The sequence below is a fragment of the Anas platyrhynchos genome, chromosome 4, assembly GCF_047663525.1.
Source record: "Anas platyrhynchos isolate ZD024472 breed Pekin duck chromosome 4, IASCAAS_PekinDuck_T2T, whole genome shotgun sequence".
Taxonomy (NCBI): Eukaryota; Metazoa; Chordata; class Aves; order Anseriformes; family Anatidae; genus Anas; species Anas platyrhynchos.
In genome coordinates this window covers 61,170,965-61,196,979 of record NC_092590.1, presented here as the reverse complement: position 1 = coordinate 61,196,979, position 26,015 = coordinate 61,170,965, and the positions used below count along the sequence as shown (strand labels likewise).

At 40.7% G+C, this 26,015-nt stretch overlaps 1 protein-coding gene across 1 annotated transcript in view; it reads right to left on the bottom strand.

Annotated features, from left to right (window-relative positions):
* Window positions 1-26,015, bottom strand: part of PPARGC1A (PPARG coactivator 1 alpha) — a 351,332-nt gene that overhangs the window by 323,408 nt on the left and 1,909 nt on the right. The window lies entirely within an intron of this gene.

Below are 26,015 nucleotides of genomic sequence, written 5' to 3'. Positions count from 1 at the left end.
GTATTTTTCATCTGTCTGTTCTCCTACTCCTGCTGTCCTCTTGTTTAACTAACTCAATTCTTTCTTTTTTTTTTTTTTTTTTTAATCCTTGTAAGGAAGGCTCATCTCTTCATGGATTTACCCTTTTCTTGCCAACACCTGGAAGCCTGCACATACATGAAAAAGAAAAGATGACCGTCTGGATTCAAAGGCCTCTTCCTCCACTGTAGCAATGTTCTAGGCACTACTGTTACGCTGGGCCTAGAGGAGTGAAGGAGGAAGGTTCTTGCCGTGGTAATTCTCACTCCCATCTCACCAGTTACACACTACCCTTATCTCACTGCCCTGATGACACAAGGAGACACGTGCTGTCTCCACCTGAAAGCCTCGTGCTATGCATGGGACCCATCTCACACACAGAAAGCCAGCTCTAATTCCAGAGTTATCTTTCCCCTTTTGCTGCAGCAGGACGGGGTGGATTTAGGTTACAAACTGGGAGGCAGAGGCTGCAGAGGGATGCCCTGGTCCGGCAACATGGTAGCTGTGCTGGCTGCACCCCACTTGCTTTAGATCTCCACAGAGGCCCTGGGCTGGCTCCATTTCCGTGCTATTTCAAGAACTGCCACACTTTGCTCTCACCACACTTCAAATTTAAAGGGCAGCAGGACACTATAAAGCACAAGGCTATTATCCCCGGGTCGTGGCAGAGCCCAGCAATCTCCAAACAATCACGGGTTCAGATAATAGAGAGGCCCATTTCTGCAGGCTATAAAAGGAGGAAGGAGGGGTCCCCTGAGCCTGCACACAACTCACAGCCAGTTGGCCAGCTCCCCCAGTCACTGACAGATTCTTTCCCTGAGGCCAGCTGGCTCAGAAGGAGGCAACAACAGTGATGCTCTAGGGCTTCAGCACGGACAATCATGTGAGAGAGAGATGGAAAAGACGTAGCAGGTCACCAAGTTCATTCATCTGCCAATGCAGGGAAAGATTTATGTGCTTTGAGTATGACCAGTGCACCAACACTTGAAGACTTGAGTTTTCACATCAAACCTTCATGACTAGCTTTGACATTTGGATAACTGAGGTGTTTGGGCTAGACTGCTTCAGCTCACCGAGCTTTGACTAATCAGTACACAGAAATGGCCATCACCTCCCAGCACAGCCATAAGGCACTGCCATGAGGCATTTTGCTTAGCTTAGAAAGAACTTAGTGTGCAAAGCAGAAGATCCTTAAGAAACTTAATTGGAGAGCTCTTTTCTCAACAAAGCAGAAAGCAAACAAAAGACAGAAGATATTGAAAAGCATTCAGGATGGCATACTGCTAACACCACTACAAAGACTTGATGTGTATGCAGATATAATAATGCTACTGCCAAGTACTTGTTTGTTTAGCTTATTAAAAAAAATGCCTTTTTTTCCACCTCTAATGCCTAGGAATAGATTGAGCTGTTTTGACTACCACATCTTTGTCTCTCCTTCAAAACAGACATAAGCTTCAGCATTTCCTGGACTGTTCTGCCAGCTACTGCTCTGCTGGGTCAGTCATCTTCCACATCAAATAATACTGTTCGTAACACTACAGAGCTGCCTCGATTACCTATACTGAGATAATCACTTCTGGCACCATATTCTTCTTAGACATTCAAAGAGACATCTGACTTCAGTATTAGGGCACATCGTTGGAGTGCACGGTTATGCTCCTACATTACACATGCCATGCCTGTTATGTGACATTTCATACTGACAGATTACAATTCTGATCCCTTATATACAGGCAAATTCTGCTTTTCTAAGCCTAAGAGGCCGTCCTGTTCTTCCTCTAAGATGTGCTTTATTGCCTATTCTTCTGCCTGAGAGTTACTGCCCTGCTCCTGCTAAAAACTGCCATTGACACATGTACGTTACTGCCATCAGGGGCATTCCTCTGCACCTGTATCCCATGTGCTAAAAAACAGCCTCTTCTCAGCCGTACCTGGGGAAAAAAAAGAGATGTCAGATTCACAAAAAAAATGGTGTACTAGAATCAACACAGTGCTTTTTCTAAGAGCAGCAAAGGAGCACAGTCAGGAAACAGGGGCAGAGGTAATGTCGGGATCAGCACAAGCAAAATTCAAACACCCCAACACTTTGATTCTCAAAGAAGAAGCATCACTAACCGACTGAATTACAAAATAAACCAGCTTGCAGTTCTCCTCTTGACTATCTCTAGATTCTGTTTTTCAGCACAAAGACTGATGCGTCTGCAGATGGATGCACAGGTAACGTGAGTCCTTAAGCACAAATTTGTCGAGGGGTCAAAAGCAGTCTGTGCAAACTAGTGTATTTAAAACCACAACAGCAGCGAAATCTGCCCAAAACAGCACAGAACTGTACTGGCAGCGTGCCCCCACCTTCAGGAGCACTACCCAGGCAATGCCATTCCCTCAGCTGCTCCTGCAGAAGGACACCTTGCACCCAGCAGCTCCAGTGCCAACAGACTTTTAAGATCAGGAAAGATTACACTACCTACGCAGCGTTCACCTCTACTGCATAGTGCTCTCAGATCACAGGGAGGCTGCAGAGCAAGTCCCTGACACATACCACTGTCAGCTGTGCCCTTCCTCCCGTGGACGCTGCTTGTTCCTAGGTTCCACGTGGAGGGCTAGTTGAAGGGCTAGTTGAAGGGCTAGTTCACAGGTGTTGTTCCTGCTCCCAGAGAATCCTTAATGATACAGAGAGGAATCACTACACATGTAAATCCAGGCACATGTGAAATCAGCAAAGCTTATACATTTCTGTCTCTGCCAGGGCAGTGCTTTCAAACTTCACTATCTTCTACTCACATGTTTCCAAAAAATGCATAAACACTACAAACTGGGTTCTCCCACTTCGCCCAAAATACAAAACAAGCTTCTTTGTGTCAGCCCAAACCATTCTGTGATTCTATGATTCCCACTTCCAAGCCCCTCTTTAACATACGGGACAAAAAAAAAATTAAAAAGCTGCGCTTTGTAAAAGCTATAGTTCCTTCATCTACAGAAACAAGCTGTGCTCAGAAACTGCTTAGCTCACATTATTTCTAAACCACCCACAAGCTCCATGGAATTTGATACAGCAGATATGCATAATGCTTGCTGCACTTGAGACTGCAATAGGAGATGTGTCTGCTGAATCAGCCTTCACAAACCAGACTAATCGTAAGCTTTGGGTAGCACAGAACTGTCCTCATGAGAGCACAACGAATTAAGTGTGCACAAGGAAGTCTGGTTCACTAATGGATCCCACGTAGAAGGCTTGGCAAATTCACCAGAAGATGATCCAAGCGAGGACAGGGGAAGAACTTTAGGTAGGCAGGAAAGACAAATCAACTGACACCAGAATAATCTTCTCAGCTGGGCAAGGCGCAGGGAGCAGCTGCTCCATCCACCACCCCACTGAACTCATTTCCCAGCAGTGGTTAGAGAAGCAGTTCTGCGAGTCAAAATTTTATAGGCATCAGCAGCCCAAGAAATCTGGCTGCTCCTCTTTCAAGAGCAAAAAAGCAGGAGAACAGCACACAGCCACATCACTGAACTCAGACATTTGAAGACCTGGGTACCACAGCATCCTTCTGCCAGCTTACAACGAGCTACCGAGCCTGCCCATACGCAAGTCTATTTTCCAAAGGACTTGGTGTGGTAGGAAACACGACAAAGTCGGAAAACCAGACTGTAAACATGGATAGAGCCCCTTTTGTAACTTCAAAGTGTTTCTGCCACCACTCCTAGCATGCAGTAGGTAGTGACAATCAGCTGCTATCTCTACCATGTCTGAAGGCAAACATCCTCACCTGCTGTGGCAGCTCCCGGTTCAACGACTCGCTCTGACCAGGCCATTTGCTATTACACTAATAAAGATGAGATTTGTGTCCCCTTCGGCTATCTAGGAGTAATGTATTTGAACAAGTGCAATAAAATTCAACCACTGGCTGAGGGTCAATCATCCTGTGGACACATCTCTTTCCTTTGGCTACCAGAGGAGGCCAGACCACTTTAGACAGACGACTGGTGAGCAGTGCCTGCGATGCAATCCGCCTCAAGTATATACACTTCCCCAAATCCACCTGCCTGAAAGGCTCAACAGGAGCACAAAGCTTTTTGTCTTACAGGGTTATGTTTTACATGTAAGCCAGACCCAATACAGCACTTGCATGATGTTTTGGGGGAGAACAGGGGACATCTGAATGTGTGCTACTAATGTGACATAAGACTCTAGCAAAAGAAGTCAGAAAGTCTCCTAAACAAAGTATTGAATCAATTGGTTTCGATAAAAACAATTCTATACTGTGCAGAAGACACAAACATCTTCTCACATAGACCAAATGAAAACACTCCAGTTTTTTTCCTCCTCTAAACAACAGCCAAGAGTCAGAAACAACAGTGGATGTGAAAAAACAAATGGTGCTTTTGTGCCTTTTCTTGTTTCCTTCTCTTTCTTGTACGAAGGATCAAATAGTTTTCTTCTGATTAAGTTTTATTTATTTATATGATAAATACTTCATATACATGAAATTTAGCACCAAGGCTGGTGTTTCTCTGTTGCCTGAAATAAACAGCTAGGTTTCATTTCACCGTATTTTGTCTATTTTGGTTAGTGCCTTGCTGAACTGTTAAGAGATTTGCAGCTCTCCCGTGGTGGTTTAGCACCAACAGGCCGCTGAGCACCACCAGGCCACTCTCTCACTCCTCACCTTCACAAGAAAATACTCCAGGGGGGGAGTTGTATGTTTTTATACAATGAAAATAAAACCTCAAGGGCTGAGACAGGACATGGAGATCGCTCACCTATTGCTGTCATGGGCAAAACAGACTTGGTGTAAATGAGATTAATGTAATTTATTGCTTATTACTGACAACCTAGACCAGTGAGAAACTAAAAGCAAACTAAAAACACTTTCCTCCCATCCACCCTCTTCTACCTCCTCCCCCTGAGCAGCACAGGGGAACAGCTCCCATGTCTGCTGGCAGTGAACACACGAGGCACATGTACATCCAGCACGCTGGTCAGGTCGGGATGGCAGGAGAATGTCCACTTTCACAGCCCATAGATGTACACGTACCCAAGGAGTTCACTTCTCTTTGTCAGGTTTCACCTGCCGGAGACCTGGGGCATCCTATCACTTTACTGCAAAGGAAAACAAAATAAGACCATGCATTCTTTTTCCTTTGTGAATTATTTTAACTAATTTAGCATCATGCCTCACCGCTGTACGATTGACAGCAACCATACAGGCTTTGTAACCATCACACAGAAACCAGATGCAACTGTCACACATCCCGTGTCTGGCATGGTACACAGCTGCACTGCTCCAGGAACAGATTTCTAATGATTTTTCCTTCCTCCAGGGAAAAGGAACATGCATCAGTATGAGGGCCAACCATAAAGACTTCTTTGTGCTTTCAGGTGCAAATACTGTTGGGTCTGTTCTTCCAGGTATCCCTATTTGCTCATCAAGATGGTAGCACGCAGAGGGGCTTCTCCGCCCTGCTTCTCCACCCTATCACACACGGAGCCCAGGAAATCTCGGTCTTCTCTCTCTGCTTACAAAGAGCAAGTTACAAGATTACTTTCATTTTTTCCCCCTTACAGATACAGTGAGTAGATGGTTTCCTATCACAGCCCTGCATGTTTATTCTAGTAAATTATTCAACTTATTCTGTGTGGGGCAAATTAATTTCTACAGCAATTCAGCTGCTGCTCCATCTACAGCATACACACTTGCTGGAACAGATGAATTCTGCCATGCAACATCATCTCTGGTTTTCTTCAGCATTTGCACAGAACTTTTATTTAGATAAAACTACTTTTCTCCCTTTGACGCCCCCATTCCCTGCCACAACTGATGTTTCTTGGACATAATATACTGCATATTCTTGGGAGTAAAAAAACTCCCAAAAGTTAATAAATTTTGTGAATCTAAATTGATTTGCATTTTCCACATCTTCTCTACTTTTGATTTACTCATACCTAATTTTCATAGATATTCATTGCTGTAACTTCCAACACATGGGTTGCAATACATCAAATCCTAAAAGAAAAAGGGTTTCAAAAGGAACTATTCAAAAATAAGGGAATGGAAAATGAAACCTAATCTGCAATGGTCTGCCAATGTCATTTAGTCACATAAGATCTACTTTTCTGTACACGTAACCAACTGCTTAACTGCTTGCACTGACTTGCTGAGCGGTAACCAACACGACATTACCCAAATATCACAAAGTTATCTGCTGCCAAACACAAGGCAATATTTTCACCTTTAAAGTAAACTAGGTTCTTTGTGTAACACTACATTGCAAGGTTCAAAACGCAGAGTTTACCTGATACAAACATGAACAAAGCCAAGATCTCTGTACCTAACCAGGAAAAAAAAAAAAGGAGCTGCACACTAACAGGTTTTCTGTATGCTGTTAGGTCAGGGTTGCAGCATATTTGTTTCCAAAGGCTTGGAAGGGAATCATCTGCATTGACTTCCTTACCCCCTTGCTTGTTTGTATACAAAAACTTCTTGAAAAGACAAAGATTTTATGTTTTGCAACATAGCTTATGACCTGAGCTGATTTTTTGGTGTCTGATTTAATAACGACTGCTTTCTTGTGAGACAGACTGAATTTCTTCAGTACACAACTGTATGCGTGTATAAGGCATCTTTTGTAAAGTGAGACACGTTGGTTTAGAAGAGCATGGAAGTCTAAGTTCAGGCTGCTAAGGGATATGGTACACTAAAATCGCACTGTTTGTGAAATGCTCTGACTCATCGCTCTGTAGCTAAAATACGTTGTATAACCACAAACAAATCATTACTGCAGTCATCGAAGTAATACTTCTCTGGGAGCACAGAGACCTCAAGCAGTTTTTTCACCTTCAGTTCTATCACGTCTCTCCATCTCTGCTTACTTTATTGAAGCACTCTTTACATCAGCACAAGTCTTAGTCATGCTATTGGTACAAGCAGGCTCTGACTTGGCCGCATGGCTCTCTCGCAACTCTCAGGTGTTGCTTCTAAAAAAGGCTTGTACAGCTATGACACATTCCCCAAAGAGCCCATTTGTATCAATGGAAAACAACTGCTGAAGGAGGCACTTGGCCCCTGGGAGCCCAGGTCTCTGCCCTACCTGTTTTCACAACAGGACAGGTACATTAGTGCACAGAGCTTAGAGACGAGAGCTTTGTTGCCTCCTTGCACCTCCCCACCTGCCACACAGTGTTTCATCCGTTCCATTTCTGTGTTACTAAACTTCTTTCAGTCCTTGAGTGTTCCTGAGAGGACCTGCCATACCATGTCATTTGCTCTTCCCATGCTCACAGAGTCACTTTCTCTCTCCCCTTATTGCTCAGTTCAAGGACTACAACAATTCCTTTTAGCTTTTCTGATGCAGCACTTGCACGTTGTTCTACCTACAGGAAAAAACTGTCTTAAGTAATATGATGAACATTGGTCCTCACCCAAACCCTGACCCCCAGGCTGACTTCCCAGCTTGACCATGGACTTGCCTGGCAGTGGGAATCCGGGATGTGTTATCAACTGCTGGGGCTGGCGGAGAAGACACTTTCTGCATTCTCCTCCTAGAGGGGTGACAATCACTGATGGAGACCCAACTCTAGTTTATCATTTATCCATCTCCACCTTAAGCCTTTTGTCTGTGTTCCTTCCCTTCTTCCTCATGTCGTTCTGCACATCCCTGTAGCACCTAATACAAACCTGTCCTGTACAGGTCCCTATTTTGCTATAGGTTACGTATCTGAACCTATTTGCAATGTGACAACGCAGGCATTGTATAAGATATATTTCAGTATTTTCCAAAAACTGGCGTAATTCACTGGTTTCCACATTTTTAATACACTTCTCTCCACAGGGACGGCATGACTCACTCTCCCAGTGGGAAAATCACTCCTGCTGTTGGACACTAGCAGCAGTTCTGGCATCTAACACTAACAGCATTATCAATTTATGACTTTAGAAGCACTACCAGCATCTAGCAGTAGTGTCTCTACGGTTACAGATGGCCCATTTGTCTGCTTCTTCCACAAGGCCCTCCATGCCTTTTCTTACATCCTGACTTGTATTTCATGAGGGCACTTAGCTTCTCCCAGTTAACACAGCTTTCAGAAGTCTCTCTTCAGCCACAATTTCCACAGTAAATAAGCTAAACTACTACAGAAGCCTATAATGTCTCCTTTTCCCTCGTGCCCCTATGCCACGATGGCAGTTACCTCTTGTATGAGTAAGGGGCTTAGCTGAGCCAGCTGGGGTAACTCGCTCTCCTTCTGGTTCTGCGCTGTTAGCACATCACGCAGTCACACCACAAGGCCCTCTGAGCACCAACTCTTCTGTTCCAAACCGTGACACACAAAGGGAGGATAAAAAAAGAAAGGCTATGAAAAAACGAGAGGCTCCAGATCCCAGAAGAACCGCACCAGCGACAGCACTACTGACTACACTCTGCTCTCATCTGTGCCACGAGACAAGGGATGGAGCACGGTGATCAGACCGGCACCTCTGCTCCAGCCTCAGCAGCCTAAAGCCGTGGCTGCCGGCCTTCTCCCACATCACCACGTCAGTGGCCAAATCCTTAGGTGGAGGAAGATAAGATGGAGATGGAAGCATCCCCATTCTTTTGGGTATGAGGCAAGGGGACACATCACAACTAGTTTGGCACAGCCATCAGGCTGAGCCAGAGAAAGTCTGTTTCAAAAGACACTTCAGTAAGGGAAAGACTTGGATTTAGAGTCTGAAAACATAAAAAAAAATTAAGAAATAAAAAAATAACTCCACTACGCAACCACAAGGAACATATAGAGAGCTGAGACTTCAGGAGAAGGCAGCCATCTCCCTCTGCACCAACTATACTCTGGCCTAACCACCAAATCCAAATCTCATTAAAACCTAAATCCTGGTTTTGCAAGCTTTAAACTAGCTATTTTTCTAGTTTTTGCATCTCTCTAATAATCACGACCTTTATTTGAAAACATATTACTGAAACATTATAATTACTGTTATTTTTACTCTGGAATATTTACAAATATTGTTTTTAAGGAAAGCAGTAATTAGGAAAGCACTTAATGGAAAGGCAATAAAACCATCCACTCACAAAATAAGTACACATACTCTATAGGCTGGCCAACAGATTTAACTCAGCTATGTTTTATGATGTTTTTTACTTCAATTTTTAGGTATATATGTGGAAATTACTGATGAAAGAATAGCATTTATGTTGCAGTGAAGTATAACTCATGCTGTGATAAAAGTATTTCTTTATACATCAGAGAACTAGAATAATTGGTGTTACACAGGCAATGTTAGACTTACAATTTCCTTATTTATTAATTTGCTTTTTTAAAAAAATATATATAAGACCTTGACTTAAAAGATAAAATATTAGTAAGTACAACACCTATCAAAACAAGGGTCTACATCTCACTAATATGCTCAAAACCTTCACATTTACTGAGCTGAGTGGGTTTGAAAATGTATTTCAAATATTTTGGGATTAGTTTTAATTTCTGCAGGTTAATGGAACCAACCTTCAGGCATCTTATAGAAGCTTACACTTTCTGAAGGTACCACATCTCTACCCACTGCAAGTCAGGCCCTTTAACAAATGCCTCAGCAGGGCAAAAGCATAAAGGCACCAAAAGGAAGAGACATTTAGAAAATGCTGTCTGCCACTTTAAAGGTGCAGGAGTGGGAAAAAAGGAACAAAAAACAAAACAAAACAAAAATTCATTCTGGGAAGCAATGGCCAATGAATTAAGTAGTCTAGACAATATCTGAGAGTTTCTCCACTTTTCTATAAACATATACATGGAAAATGCTTATGAAAATAATGCTTCATGTTTCTAATATTTTTTCATTCAAAAGAAATGGGGTTAGATATTCTCAGCTGATTTAAATAAAGAGATAGGATGCAATATGTAAGAATGCTTGCAGCTGGAGTCAAAGACAACTTTGCTGCTCTGGAGATGCATACTTTTGGTTTTCCCAGCAAAGCCTCCTGTGCCACCTTTCATATGCGTGTCACTGAAATTCTTTCTTAAATATTCCTAAAGTGAAGAGATAATGAAAAATGGAGGAAAAGGAAGTGTTATCCCACAAACCCTGGAGTGTCCTTTCATTTTTGAAGGCGGCAATATATGCTGGTTCTGAGGTTCATGATAAAAACACTGTCCTGCTTTCATATTTGCAGTCTATTTGCTGACAGAGAAACATGTCTATTTTTTACATAATGAAAGTTTCTTACATATGTTCCTGCCATTCAACCCCTTGCAGGAGCTATCAGTAAAACCTACCTGCATTTCAAGTGTTAGATGTAATAAGAGCGAAAAGGGAACATAAAAGCACCAGCTATCTAGAAATAACAAATGGAAAGATTCTGTCTTTTAAACTCAAACACAGTTACTTATGCTAATCCAATATGTTCACTCTGTAAACAAGATATAAAATTGAAAAATATGGAAGCACGAGATCTCTGGAATTGAAAACGAACTGTAATATTAGCACCGTGAGGGAACTCTTGTCTGCCAAGTTACCTCAGGAAACACTGCCTCTCAGCACGATGGCCAATATACACACCTACTCAAAAGGGACAGCCTCAAAATATAGTGTGAAAGTGTGCAAACGTTTATGGAAAATAGTGGACAGCCATACTGCAACTGAAGCTGAAAACATCAGCACCCCATACTGATGATATGGTAATGCACATCATAGTAGATAGGCAGAGCAATGCTAGCAAGAGCAAGGCAGAGCAAAGCTAAATTAAGAAGATACAAACAAGTATTTGTTAGGGCAATGTTTGAGAAAGTGGGATAAGGACCCATTTTCGTGTTTGGCCCGTTTCAACTATAAATGTGGGTACCCCACTTGCAAAGTGTTTTTTTGTAACACATCAGGAGGGCTCACGCAGACGAAAACATGCAATCCTCGCAAAAAGAGTATGACAGAACTACACTAAGTCAATGATTTGCCAAGGGCAGAGAACATATCAACTTCTATGATTTAGTAAGTCTCACAATGTTAGTAGCGCCTGCCACAACCCAGAAGCCAGATCCAGAATTATGTGACTTGTCTTTTCTTATTTCGATTTCAACATTCTTGATCACAGAGAAAAATGAAAAAGCAAAAACAAAGCTTCAAAACCCTGAAAGGAAGTAAAAAGGTCTTCAAAAATCATTAGAGGCATTATGATTTTAAGCAAGCTGATTTTAAAGCTCTGGCACAGAACCATTAAGAGCAAACCACTGCAATGGTTTATCCACTTTCTGAATGAATCATGGCTGTTTATGAAGAGACTGAAAGCTGTTTTGAATAACAGAAAAAAGAGCCAACATTGAGAGAGACACAAAAGACCACCAATGAATCATTTGAAGGCATCCCCAATGCACATAATTACCATCCCATTAAGCAACAGTCATTGCAATTAAGTATTGTTTGGCTTAAATCAGTTACCTGGAATGTCTTCAGATCAGGCCTGTTCCAATTAAGTGGCACTTACTTATTACCTTAATCATGCAGTATCAGTTCAAAGCAGCATAGTACAGCTTCACCTTGAAAGCAATCAGCCTAACATTTGGCAACCAAAAGCAATACTCCTTGAGTTCCCAAATGAAAGAAAACTAATATATAAAGTATAGAGTATCATTACATTGTCTTCTCTCATTTGCTTTTGTTCCTGCAGTTCTACTCATATAATTTTTAAAGCTGCTACCAGTTGAAGAAGATCTGTTTAAAAACAAAAGAGTGATTAAACACATACTAAATGCTGCGCATTGTGCTACTCTGTAACAGGAAGAAGCTGGGGAGAACATTAAATACAGGATCAGCAGGACAATGCTTAAAACTTTGATTACAGTTTTGTTTGCAAGATTTGAAATACCTGCACTTCCTTCTCCTCCCACGCTACTGGCTATGCAGATGAGTTATAAGCAAGTTTTGCCACACTATCTTTGAGTTAGATGACTTAGTATGGATATATCTCTTCTATTTTAGAGTATTAAGTATTTTTTGCTCATTCAAAACCATTAACTTTCACTTCTAAAACAGTCACACATCTTATCCTTATGAATTTAAAGGCACATATATAAACTTATTTAAGAAAATGTCACACAGATGGCATTTTCACTTCTTGGCAGCAAAATATCTTGAGTTTTCAGACACACAAATACATCTAAATTAACATAAAACTAGGCATGTGTACTTTTATTTTGGCTTTATGCTAGATTGAAGATTTTTTTTTTTTTTTTTAAAGTTCAGGCAAAGAGAGTACTAAGCTTTTTAACCTGAACTTCAGTTATCATCTTTTAGGTTTGTTTTGACAGAGATTTCTTACGTCTCCTCCCAAAAACAAGACTTTTGGAATTCCCTTCATTTCATCTTCAGCTGTTACGTATTCATTTCATCTTCAGCTGTTACGTATATTAGTTTAAAATGCACACATACTATATGCAAAGGGCAATGCTGAACAGAGGTATCCAACACAACCTTCCTCCCACCTGAATAGCAGACAAAGGGAAGAAAAACTGACAAGCCTGCCTACTGCAGTAACTAACCCAAAAGAAGACTGAAATGCCACATATCTCCATTGCGTTGTCATCTGAGCTAGCTCATTTAAAACTGTCTCAAATATTCCTACACAGCACAACACGTTTCCGGAGAGCTTACCTAAAGTCTTAGGGAAAGGCACCTTGCTTCTCACACATGTGCCTTCAGAAAACAAGGCTCAGCACCTCTGACAAATGTTACCCGAAGCCCTCTGGACTCAGCTCTAAATACAGTCATTGCTTCCAAATCAAAACTCTTAGTGGTTGCTGACAGTTTGCAGGGAAATCTTTCAGGCTATGTTTTATCTCACACAAGTCTGGCACAGACACCGGGATAGGCCTGTTCCAGTCTTCAGCTTGTACAATCTGCAAGCAAAAAACACATCACCAAATTTTGTTTTCTAGGGGAACATATGGGGATTAAGACTCAAGAGCCTGAATGAAGCTCAGAGCTCTGCACTTTGGGAATACGCAACAGAGCTACCATGCTGGCTAGGATTATTTTTTAAAAAATTATCCATCAGGTCTTCAAAGCTCCACGTGTGGTTAACAAACATCATAAGAGCACATTATTGAGAAGAAAGACTTTAGTTACAGTTATCAATTTTTATGACTATTGGTAATTCCCTGCATAACTCAGCCCAGCAACGTCTCCATGTAGCTTTCCCTTCAATACAGCTGTCCTCACGTGTTAACTACTGGAGACAATGCACGTCAAGAGACTGATTCTTCAGACTGGGTTGCTCAAAAACAGATCATAAAGAGCCCCAAAACTCAATAAATGCTAAACAATTAGCCATTGACAGTCAGCCCCATTTACAAAATCTGAAGCTGCGCCTTCAAATGCCTGGATGCTCAAAATCATTACTTCCTAGGGGGAAAGGGGATGGGGGGATAACCACATTCTCCATATATACCTACAGAAAATCTTGCTCATTTACCTAGAGCTCTTCAATTAAGAAAATTCCAAATCTATTGAAAAAGAAATCCAGACCTATTTCACCTCAGATGTTTCTTAGGGGAAAAAAAAAAACAAAAACAAACACAACTCCTACCTACTTCCTGCCTCTCCCTGTTCAGTGCTTTCACAACAGACAGGCTGAGTTCGGTTCGTCCCTTGGGCTGCAGCTCAACCAGGCTACCAGCCCTACAAACCTCCCTCCAGTGGATTGCCACCACTTCTTGACAGTGTCCTAGCATGACAGCATAGCCATGGTCCTTCCAAACGAACCCAAGCTCTTTCCAAATGAAGTCAGGTTTGCCTGTGGTTCTTAAGAGTCATAAGAGCAGAATTTTTTCAATGCTTAAGTTATTTTAGGCCATTTTGAGAGTTATGGAGCAATTACACATGCAACAAAGCTGGCAAATTTGAACAGAGAGCTTTCTGTCGGGAGGAACACGACAAGCCATGCCAACAGAGCGGGGCAGTAAAGGCGAGCATGGTGCCTGGTCGCTCCCTCGGTGCACCTGTCCGCAGGCCCACACCACAGAGCACCCAGCACGGGCATCACCGATGCTGAAACACACGGATTTGCCATTTCTTACCTGGCTTTCTCTTGATTTCTCGTGAGCCTGTGCTGCCGCCCTGGTGCCCCAGGAGGTCTTTGTGGCTACAGAGAGCCAGAGGCAAGAGGAGCGTGAAGCGCGAGGTGGCACCAGCCTGAGGGCAGGAGGGGTGCAGGGCCACCAGGGCCACCTCTTTCAGAAGCAGTCCTGGCTGATGGAGTCTGAGGCAGATGAAGCATGTGCACAAGTAATGCATCCAGCTCATTTTCACATATATAGGAGTAATTTAGCCCTGGCTCAGAGTGACTTCTGCAATACTGAATCTGGATTTAGTATCTCTCATTTATTTTTCCTTTTTGCACTAAACTAAGGAGCCAAGACCATCCTAAAGCTTTGTTTTGTTTTTTTTGTTTTGTTTGTTTTTCCCCAGTCTAGACCAATGCTGAATATGTTTCTAGTTATTCAAGCATTATCTAGAAAAAGATGGAAGTACTTTAACAGTATCCAGGGTACACACACAAGAAGCTGGCAAACTAACACACGTTATGTATGCATCGTGTGTAAAGTCTTGCTCCCAACACCATGCTTTTATAACTGTCTTTTTGGTGTAGACACGAAATGAGTAAGCATGTGAAAAGTCAAGTATAGCCTCTATAGATCCAAAGTTATAAAAATGCTCATTTAGGCACTATGAATACAAAAATATAACTTTCCTGGGAGGAGCAGGAACTAAGTAATGTGCTGTTACATAGATGTGTAACTTAACTAGAGGACTGGCATCTCTTCACTAAAAATATCCAGTAATTTTAACTCAAATATTTGATGAGACTACTTGTTCAGTAATTATGCATCTGTAGGAGACTTTCTGCAAGGCAGCTGATTTATTACGGCATGACTTTCAGACTTAAGTATTGAGAAGATACTGTATAAGAGTACATTTAAGTATATTAAAAGGGGGTTAGAAGAGATATTATAAAACACTTGTCGATGAAGAATTAGCTTAGGGTTGAGAAGTTTCTCCTGGGTTTCAGCAAGGACTGGTGCTAGGCTTCACACCACTCAACGTTTCATCAGGGATATAAAGACATCGATGATAAAATTAGTAGACAGAAATGACTGGCAAAGAGTCATAAACAAGAAAAAAGGCTGGTTTAGCAAAATATATTCAAATAAAGCAAAGCACTAAGGTGCAGACTAACAAGCAGATGATGTACTCAATGTCCTGACTGGTAGACCATAACCTACATAACCACAACCCAGTAAAGATGGTAAGGTCTGCAGACCACAACTAAATTGAACATTGAACGTACTGAAGAAGCAGGAAAGTGAATTCTTCCCTTTAGTACTGAGAATATTGGAGAGAGCAATTCTGAAATAACGTGTCATACTTCCAGCTTCCAACTTTCCTAAAGGGAAATCAAAAAACTGGAAGGAAAATAGAAAAGTTGCACAAATATACTTGAGGTCTGCAAATAACATCCTCTGCTATGAGTCTTAAAGAGGTTACTCTGATTAGCTTAACAAAAAGAAAACTCAGTGGTGTCTTGAGTAAAACTAATTTTCAGATTAAAAAAAAAAAAAAGACACTGAAGGGCTTTCCAAGCTACCAGATCAAATCACAAAGAGAATCTCTTCCAAGAAAATGAATTCCAAACAAATCTAATGAAAAACAGAGCTTTCTAAAGAAAGCAAATAATGAGGATGATTAACCAGTACAATAAGTATCAAAAGCTCTACCAAGTATCTTGATGCCTTCCTTCAGATAAATACTTCACGTCTGGAAAAGAAGCTGGTCAAATACAAGTCGAACACTAACTACAGCTTTCAGTTCAATACAGGGATAACTGGATAATAAGTAATGGTTGAATCACCTGGCCTAACTCTGTGGGTAAACCTTTAGCTTTACAAAACTGTATTATTCTCAACACCGAATCTCCTCACTCTCCCTCTACATATGCAAATTACAAATAGTATCAGTTCTTAAGATGATTCTTGAAAAGACATCTTTAATTTGCTGTATATTTTACCACTGAGGACAAGACTACTGAAGAATTTATCACCTTAGCTACCTCGGTTATATCGTTTCATTCAGACAGTGTTATCTCCTTGTCTCCCACACAAGAGTCATGCTGTTATCAAAGTCTCTCACTAAACAATTATTTCCTTTTATGATTTCTTCTGGTTGGTCAAAGATAAGGGCTTACAGTGAGCTTGATTACTGTTGCAAACAAATAAGAGTAATACTAGAGCAGACATAACTAAGCTGAAGTAATCAGCACTATTAATAACCTTCCGATCCCTAATCAAATTCAGCTCTGACTTCTGCTGCCACTTTGTTTTACACATTCTAACCTACAAAAGAAATATTTTTTGCAAAAAATATTTCTCAATATGCCAATCATTTTATTTGTTCTCTTATTTGCTCGTTATGTCATACAAAAAAATCTCCTACTAAAAAGGATCCTTAAAAAAAGTTTTATTTTGTGAAAAAATGTAATTATACATCATAGTATGAGATTTTGCTTTTTTTTTTTCTTTAAATCTAGTAACATTCCTGGAGACAGTAAAAATAACATTTATTGATATCTCTGTTAAAAACAAACACCCTCACTTGAGACATGCAACCATTGGGGCAAAATCAGTCCATACAGTTAATATCTGGAAAAATGATTCCCAAAAATAAGAATATAACACGGTAAGGTCATAGGAACTGGTACTGCAGGTAGTACTGCCACATTAATTCATTCCAGGCAACTGCTAAACCTGAGGCAGACAGTCATTCTGCTTAAGCAGGAAGCAATGCCCCATACAAAAAGAGAAGCTTTCAAACCACTGCCCAGCTTCCTGTGCTTTTAAAATGAGCGAAGGATGCCATCTCCTCCTTCTCTGCAACAATATAAATAAGATAAACAGCACACTCTTCTGAACACGTAATGCTTTCCACCGAGACCCTCGCAGAGGGAATGCATCCAAAGCATCAAATATGTCCTGCAGTTGACACGATAGTTCAGTGTACTCAAGGCAGAAGAAAAGCTCAGTGGTTTCACAGATGCGTTTTGAAATCTCCACAAGAATTTTGTATTTATTATTTATAATAGTCTCTCCGTGATCATTCCAAATACACAATTTTCTACGAAAAAAATCCAAATTACATGTGTTAACATTTGTTTTGTTTGCATTGCTAGCTTACAGTTGTAGTCGTCTTAGAGAAGATGAATGCTGCTCAGTGAGTTGATAGTTCATTTCGACATGAAGGTTTAGCGACAATTCTAGCGACACTTCCATACATCTGGGGTTTTACTCAGCAGCCCTAGCATATGCACACTGTTGCTCATATTCAAGGATGCTCTAATGAACAGCCTTCTGTTTCATAAGGCACCTACCTGCAGCAGGACTAACAAAAATTAAATGAGTTGCTGCTAGTTTCATTTTCATCGTCCACTGTTTATTTTATGTAACAATCAAGAATTAAAGCACAGAAATCACAAAACCAACAATTTCTTCATACTAAAAGTTTCCTTTTCCATAACAACTGTGTTGTGCCTACCAGCAGATGTAAAAATAGACATCAACGTTGAAGATACAAATCACCAGCCTAAAAACAAAAGGCAGAAGGATGTCTGGAGCATGGCAAATATTTTTCAGAGGAGTTTTCACCTAGAGAATTCCTTTCAACAAAGATAAAAGACAAAGAAGAAAAAAATAAAATAAAAATAATGAGACATAAAGCATTTGCCCATATAGATTTGGAAAGACTATGAGCCAGCCTTACAAAATGCCTGAATAGCAATATCAGTATACAATAGGCACTAAGGTCATCTGGTCACTTTCATTTGCTGTTTTTGTCTGAACTTGAACAGTTACCAATTTAAATACAAAGTATTTCTTACTTCCATTTTCAACATGTTTTTCAACATGTCATGGGGCAACTGCCATGCTCTTTGTGTCATGGTATAACCAAAAATTCTCCTTGTAATGATGTGCGTGTTGATAATCTGACAAAGTTCATGCTGATAAAAAATTATTTCTATTCCTAAATGCATCCTCTTACCCCAAATAAAATAAATTAAATAAATAACTGAAAGGAGCAATTCATAAGCCTCCCCTAATTAACTTTACTTCCCAAAAAAGGCACACATCTGTTTTCACAGCTGGAAATGATTCAACCATTGGTAACCAGAGAAAAGCTCCAGCGTGTTAAAATACTCCAGCCAAAAACTGGCAGTCCAGCAAAGACAGATACGATGCCAGCACAATCCGAGCAGCTGTTAGGACAACCTTTATTCATACTGAAAGGGCACAAGATATCCTGACGCTATTAGTACTAAACCAGCAAATCTTATTGGAAAGACACCACCGGTTGAAAATGGACCATGCAAAAAGCACATGCCTTTTACCAATCAAGTAGATTATAATTCTGTGAGAACAGCAATGTACAATAATCCACTCTCTACCCACTTTTCTACAACAGATTCTGCAAGGCTCAGGCTTCTGAAAAAAAAAAATCCTTTGTAAATTATTTCTAATACAACTGTTATTATGAGTGTCAGAAAAATCAATTAACAATGCTGCCCTAACTCTTTAGAAAAAAAGGACTTAGATAAATAGAAAAAGATTATGCCGGCTCTTTTACAGTATTATTTTTATTCTGAAAGTGACATCAAAGAGCCACAACCCTCTCCTTTTTTTTTCCTCCGCTCCTTCTTTTGGCTTTGACATCACACAAAGAAAAAACTATTCCTTTCACTGTTTCTGCATAGCTGGAGCATCCAAGCTTCTGCACTGTTATCATTTTCTATCCTTGAATATGAATTATTTTAATCCTGCAGCAATTAACAGTCTTTTGGATTGAAAATAAAAAAGGCTGGAAGTGCAACCTTACTTTTGTTTTACTAATTTATTTGGTCAGTAGTTCATTTACTCATTGTTGTAAACGACTTAAATATTTAAGCGTGTGCGTGTCCTACTTACGATGTTTTTTTTAAACCGTTGCATGTTTTCAGCCTTTTTTTTTTTCTTCTCAAACCTTGCTTAAGGTCCAGAAGGAGTTTCCTGTCCTTAAGTATCTTTCATGCATGGCTTTCTGTCAGTGCAGGAAACATGTTTTAATGCCCTACCTATTCCTTCCATCAAAAGACTTTTTTCTTGGGAAAGGAAAAGGAATAATCTTTTATTTGCAAATCCATTTAACAAAGAAAGAGACTGAACCGGCAATAAACAGCACTGTAAACATTGCTAGGTTTCCTTGATCTCCTCATTGCTTTCTTGCTCCCACTGCCATAATTACCATCGATACTTCTAATGTACTGTGAGTATGGTAAGTGCTTAACAAACAAGAAGGAAGCAAAGTTCTCTGACCTTAAGATAGAGCTGTCTAAGGCCCCAGTCCAAGACACCACACACATTTTAAGCAGTTCTCTCGACTTCAAGCATTTACAGTTGAGCAATTAAGTGGTCTGCTGGATCAAGGCCTAAGCAAACTATGAGCATATAGAGAGGTAGCAGACAGATATAATGAGAAGCTTCATGAATAAAAAGTCAAAGTTCAGCAGATACACCAAGTCACGTTGTACCGTTTGACTGTTAAGGAAAATAAAAAATAGAAGTAAAAAAGAAAGAAGAAAACAAGTGGTTGAAGTGAGTTATCTTGTTGGAGTGCGATTTTACAGTCCAAGTACACCTCTGAGACTGCAAACTGCTCAGTCCAGGAACCCCAGGATGACTGGATACATTTTATGGAGCCATGCACACATTCCTGAAGGGCCGCTGGTACTTGGTTTTAGAAATGATTGCTACAACAAATGTCTATTTCTAAGCTTCAAAAAGCCTCGCTGCAAATACACAGCTTCATAACACTCACCTCCTTGCCCAGTCCCAGACAGTGTGTTCAGAAAGTTAAAAAAATAAAAAGACTTAGTGAAAACAAGAAAGTAAATTTTCACACCCAATAACTACCTCAAAAATAACAGTATGAGAAATCTCCATCCATAGCCATCAGCTCCACAGTCTCAAGAGAAGGACACTGAATACAGCATCCTGAATTGCACGTTATGCTAGTCCCATTTTATCACTATTTTTTCCCCTGGAATTACTTCACCTGTAATGTTTTAGAGTCTTTTTTTTTTAATTATTAAAAGATGCTGATCTCCAGACAGACCAAAGCATGTCAGCAGACACCAACCTAAAGAAATGAGCGCCAGACAACTGCAAGGAAATGAAGCAGTCAGGGTGATTACTGTTTTTTGTTCAGCTTGTTCCATAGCTTTCCAAGCCCAAATTAAGTTTATCCATTTTTAATAATTAGGTAACGATGGCTTTCAAGAGACCAGGCAGAAGAAAGCTTATGTAATCTTCCCCCGCTAGCTCACGACTTCTCTACGTCAAAGGGTGAAGTGTGGGGATAGCAAGAAAATGCTGCTGAGGAGAAACAGCCCAGACAAGCACCAAATCTAGCATCATTTGTAAACAGAGTGGTTGTAACAGAGTAAACAGGGAAAAGCTGAATTATGCGAAGGCTTTAAAAGGATCAACAAGAAGTCTGAATTCTAAAGCCCTAAATGAGGCAAAGTATGGATTGTGAATTGTATTTTTAAGTAGATGTAAGATGTGGAGAGGAGTGAAGAAATCAATTTGGTATGTTCAACCAGGGCTTGTATTGCATCCACCATGGGTGGGTGCAGTGGGATAGCAGCGAAGACCACGAGAAAAAGGCTGGCAAATTGGGGTACTGAGGTCACGTGGGTGATGGCTTTAAGTGGTCAGAGCTTCAGAGGACCAGAATACAACATACATGCAAAACAGTATGCAGAAAACTGGTGCAGCTTAGACAGCCTCTTTGAAAGGAGAGGGTTGAAAACGCTGGATTATGTCTTTAGGCAAAATGAAGCAGGTCTACAAGGAGCAAAGAAAGAACGGGTGGGATCCTGGACTACTTCTCACATTCTTTCCAGCTGTGGAGTGATACTTTTCCAAGCACAAATAACTCTGTATAAAACAAAAGCATGTCATAGCAACTGACAGAAGACTTTGTTTCATGACATTGATACTGGTAAACTCATTATAGTGAAGTACAATCACCTTCCCCTCCAGCAGATGTTCACTGCATCCACTCATTCAAGCAGTTTCAGTACCGTCTCCTCCCCCTCTCTATCCTCCCAACAACCAGGACCTAGATTGTCAGTCCTGAAGTGGCAGAAAAACTCACAGCACCTGCAGCAGGTTTTGGATGCAGCCTACTACACATACTCTTCCCTTCTCTCTTCTGTAATTTCAACCTTGACCAACTAATCCCAGGATACTGTGAGGCTCTCTAACCACCTTCAGCATCAGTATGACTTTTGGCTCAGTGCTCCCCTTCTGGAACGTACGTACAGGTGAATGTATGTGGTCAAAGCTTGACACACGGGCTAGAGAGACAATCTGTAGTTTAAAAAATGCAGATATTATGAGGCATGTATTTTGAGGGGGGGCAGTTAAATCCTCCATAAACAACTACTAAATTGTCAATGGAATTCAATAAATGTTGTTTTAAAAAAAAGTAATTATTTGTTACAATAACCAGCTTCCATTGCCATTTTGCATGTGAAGGTTTGTAAACTATTTCCATTTGAGAAGTAATTGATTCCATTTTTATCATTTGCTCAAGTTTATGTGGTTGTTCACAACCAAAGAGATGATAACATCTATTTGCAGCAAATTATACATTATAATTCCTCATTCAAAAGCTGTAATGGAAAACAAAATGCTAATTTATGCTGTAAGCGGAAGTACAGAATCATAATCACTCATTGTTAACATTAGGAACTAAATTGCTCTTGCAAATAATAAAATGGGTTAAAAATGTGGAGGGCTTTTGAGAGCCAGAGTACCAGTGCCTCTTACCCGCTCATGTGTTACAAGTGATCAAATGAACCTTTTCTCTTTATGCCAACCCAAACTAACCCTTTTTGAGGGGAAGAATAATGGTCTGGTGATTGCCACCGAAGGACACGTGCCAGGTGACTGTGCTAGCCCCGAGCCTCCGACTGGCTTCCTGACCAGCGGTGGGCCTTCAGGCAGGCTCCACAAGCGGAGCTACGCCAGCGAGCAGTGCAGAAACGTGACACAGGAAGAGCAGAACTGCTGCTGCTGGGGATCCGACACCTACACCGCACACCTGGGGACGAGGTCTGTTCACCCAGGCTCTGGTCTCATCCCACGAGCTGAATGTGAATTTGCAGATCAAATACAGAAGAGGAGCTCCTGCAGAACATCTCCCGGCTCTGTTCTGCCCAAAAGGAATTCAGCGCGTGTCCCGCAGGACCAGCCCGCAATACAAACCGAAGCACAACAGGGGTGGGATGTGGGGGGACTGGCAGCACGCTCCTGCTCCCAAGCAAAGGGCTAGCGCAGGCACCCCTCTTGCCATCCCAGGTCCCAACGCATTCACACTGAAACAAGAGCACTCCATTTTCCCTTCCAAATTAAGACCACCAAGTCACAAGTGCCATGTCCAGAGCAAGGACCGCTCTGCTATTAATCTTTCTTCACCTTAATTTTCCCTTTAGAGTAGACACAAGATTTGCCATTTGCAGAGAACGCGGTGCCTAAGACAAAAGATATTGTAAAATATTGGCTTTCCTTCCTTTTTAGTGATTTTACAGTCCTATAGGTTTCAAACATACAAGAAGATTTGCTCACACAGCAAACAGACACATCAGAGGAAATAAAAAAGCACCAGCACATTAGGACTGTGCACCTGCTCTTCCACATTTCATTAAGCCTCTACACCTAAACGTACGTCAAGTTCTCTCCTATGTGCATCCGTCGCGCTGGTATCCCTCAGTGATACCTTCTGGTCATAGCGAGACAAACTGGATCGCAAGCATCCACACTGCCTCAGGAGAAAGAAAAAAAAAAAAAAAAAAACATTAGAAAACCCATTAACTTTTGGTAAAGTCGGGTCAGATGATTATAATCTAAATGATAAATGTCGGGTAATATGTTCAAAACCATGCATACATTTTTAAATAAGCTGCCATTTGTAAACAAGCTTCTCCTAGCTTGCATCATACAGCTCAAATCCCTGCAAAATAGTTTGCTTGCCAGCTTGTTTTCAGATATTAGTATTAAAAAATACAATTACATTATAAAAAAAAAAAAAAAGGAAGAAAGAAAATTGCCTTTTAGGTGACCAAAAGAAAGTTCCACTGCTTCACGTAGTAAATCATTTTACTGTTGCCCTTTTATATTTAATACCCTTCTGCAGTGCACATTTATCTCTACACTAGCAAAGTGTACTCATTGATTTCCTATGGTCTCTCTGGAAGAAGGTTCTGCTTCCCTGATGATGAGTACAAAGGGTGGATGACCCCATTCTCATTCCAATGCAAACCCTGCACTTTTACATTTCTGCTTAGACCACATGAACATTTGACCAGCTAAGAACTCCCTGCCCTGTTCCTACAGAATACACTGCTAGGACTACTGACATTTCCTCCCGAACGCAACTCTATTCTTTTAAAATCCTGCCTTTCGTATAAAGTGCTAAAATGCAGTTCATCACAGACATACCTGTGTCTTAAAATTTGCACCTGAGCTTTTCATCTAAACTCAGGTACAAAAATAACATCTTGCCCATTTTCTGCTTTAAACTTTGGTTACTTTGCCCTGCTGTACCGCTACTTCCCTGTTTTGCTCTGGGGCAAGAGGAAATTACTTGCACCCAGTTTAAACTGTGCTTTTTTTGCCAGATGAGACTGCCCACAGCATACACCGGTTTTCTCGCCCAGTCTGTGGATGGGTTTATTAAACAACAACCAGAATAACAACGTTGGAAGTAGGCAAAAAATGTGTTTTGAAATCTACTCTCTCAAATGCTGTGCAATGGTGATGACAAACCTTGGAAATAAATGGTACCATTCACTGCTGAGGACTGAAACTTTTTCAATTTACTGTATTGAATGTCTGATCAAGGCATTACTCTCTGAAAGAAACAGAATTGAGTTTAAAAACTCTTTTTTTTTTTTTTTTTTTTTTAAGTCTGTAACCTGTTTTATTATAGGCATTTGAATTATTTAAGCCAGAACTAGCTCCTTTCTCAGCATCTTATTATTTATCTTTTCCTGGGATGCCAACGTCTCACCAGTTTCACTTTCATTTTTACTGTCCCATTTTCTCCAGGTTTTTGCACCAGCACACATATCCCTTGGATACAAAAAGGCAGGAAAAAAATAAAATCCAGAATTAACATCTTTTTTTTATTTACTAAGTCTTTTCTGTTAACACTAAACCAGGACCACTGCTTTTTCTTAACTAATTTAGTTTTGACAATGTCCTTTTAATTTCCTAAAGGTTTTGCTAAAATATAAGTGAATTGGAATGATGGTTTTATTCCACTGGTATTCAAACAATGTAAAACAATGTAAAATTCTTTTTCCATTTATGAAAAAGGTCTACAAAAATCGCAACATGCATTGCCCAATCTTGTGCAGTATCATCTCTCCTTCAATGTACGTTATATGCTATATGCACACATACTCTATGCTATACATGTGCATTGCACTAGCACAAACTCATTTAGCATCTTTTCAAACCTGCATATGCCCTCAGCTCTGCTATTCAAACAAAAAAAAAATCTGGAAACTGTGGAAACAATAAGTCAAAAAGTCTCACTGGCTATGGACCAAAACTGACATGAAGCCACTGGAGCTACTCTAGTTAAAAGATGAAAATGCATAGAAGCAATGAGCTACATGCAAGCAAGAACCCCCAAAATACTGGATGAATGCTCTGGCTGCACTGGAGTACTTTTGTCCCTGAACAGGCAAAGACAAATAGAGGAGCCACAAAGCTGACTCTTAGCTTAATCTTTCACTGACTTGCCTATATGCACAAAATACATCCTGTAAGAGTGCACTGTGTAAAGTATGGCCACGTTGGAAACGCAGCACGAAGAGATGGTGCCAGGTAACAAGCCCTCCACGAGCGCTGAGGGAAAGATCTCTGACATACTGGCAGTAATCAGGCAGCACACTCATTTCGCTTCTACACTGCAGGGATTTTCTTGAGGTTGAATTAAAATAAGCATCCAGATTTATGCCTTAGTCATAGGATTTCATTCCTCAACAATTACATTTCAAACGATTCCCAAGCACTTCCAACCATATAGATTCAGTAATACAACAACGCAGACGGTTCTGGACTGGAGAGCGAAAAATAATTAATACAAATATGCTGTCAGTTCAGCAAGGGAAGATAGGTTATGCCCAAGAATATACCTGCTGCTCTTCCCAGGCCAAACATCCCCCTCTGCAGTACTTAGAAATAGCTGCTCCTCACCACTACCAATTCAGAGACTGATTTTCAGCAAGCCAGAAGACAGACTCGGGAAGTTTCTGAAGACCGAATATTCACTAAGCAACGAACTAAAAGCAGCATCCTTACTGACAGCCTAAAATGCAGATCACAGAATGAATCAATGGGAAATCTGCCGGATATTCCTTCGCCTCGGGTTTACACACGTTGGCAAGACAGCACAGATAAGCCTATGCGATAGCAATTCACAGCTCCCGGGATTTATGTCTACAAGTTTGTCTAGGCTAGAATTTCTCGTAATAGTTAAGCCCCTGTACTAAAATAACCATGAAAGAGATACCAAGCTTCTGCAGAATTGCTTATATTTTTGGACTTCTCTTTAGAAATCCAAGGAAGTCGTGTTTATACCTATTACAGAGACTTGTTTTCTGGAAGACTACCTCAGAAATGGATTCAAAAGAGATTTCAGAAACTTTCCAGATATATTTTTTTCTGATGCAAGCTCCTCTGTGATGCACTTCTGAATTCAATATGCGATGGGAAAAGTTCCTTCCAAGAGCATTACCAACAAATCACCCGCATAGTCCTGTGCTTAAAAATGAACTGCAATAATGCATCAAAAATATAAGCTGAAACTCATCGCTCAGCTCAGCCTTACTGACTTGTAAGGCAAACGTCCCAT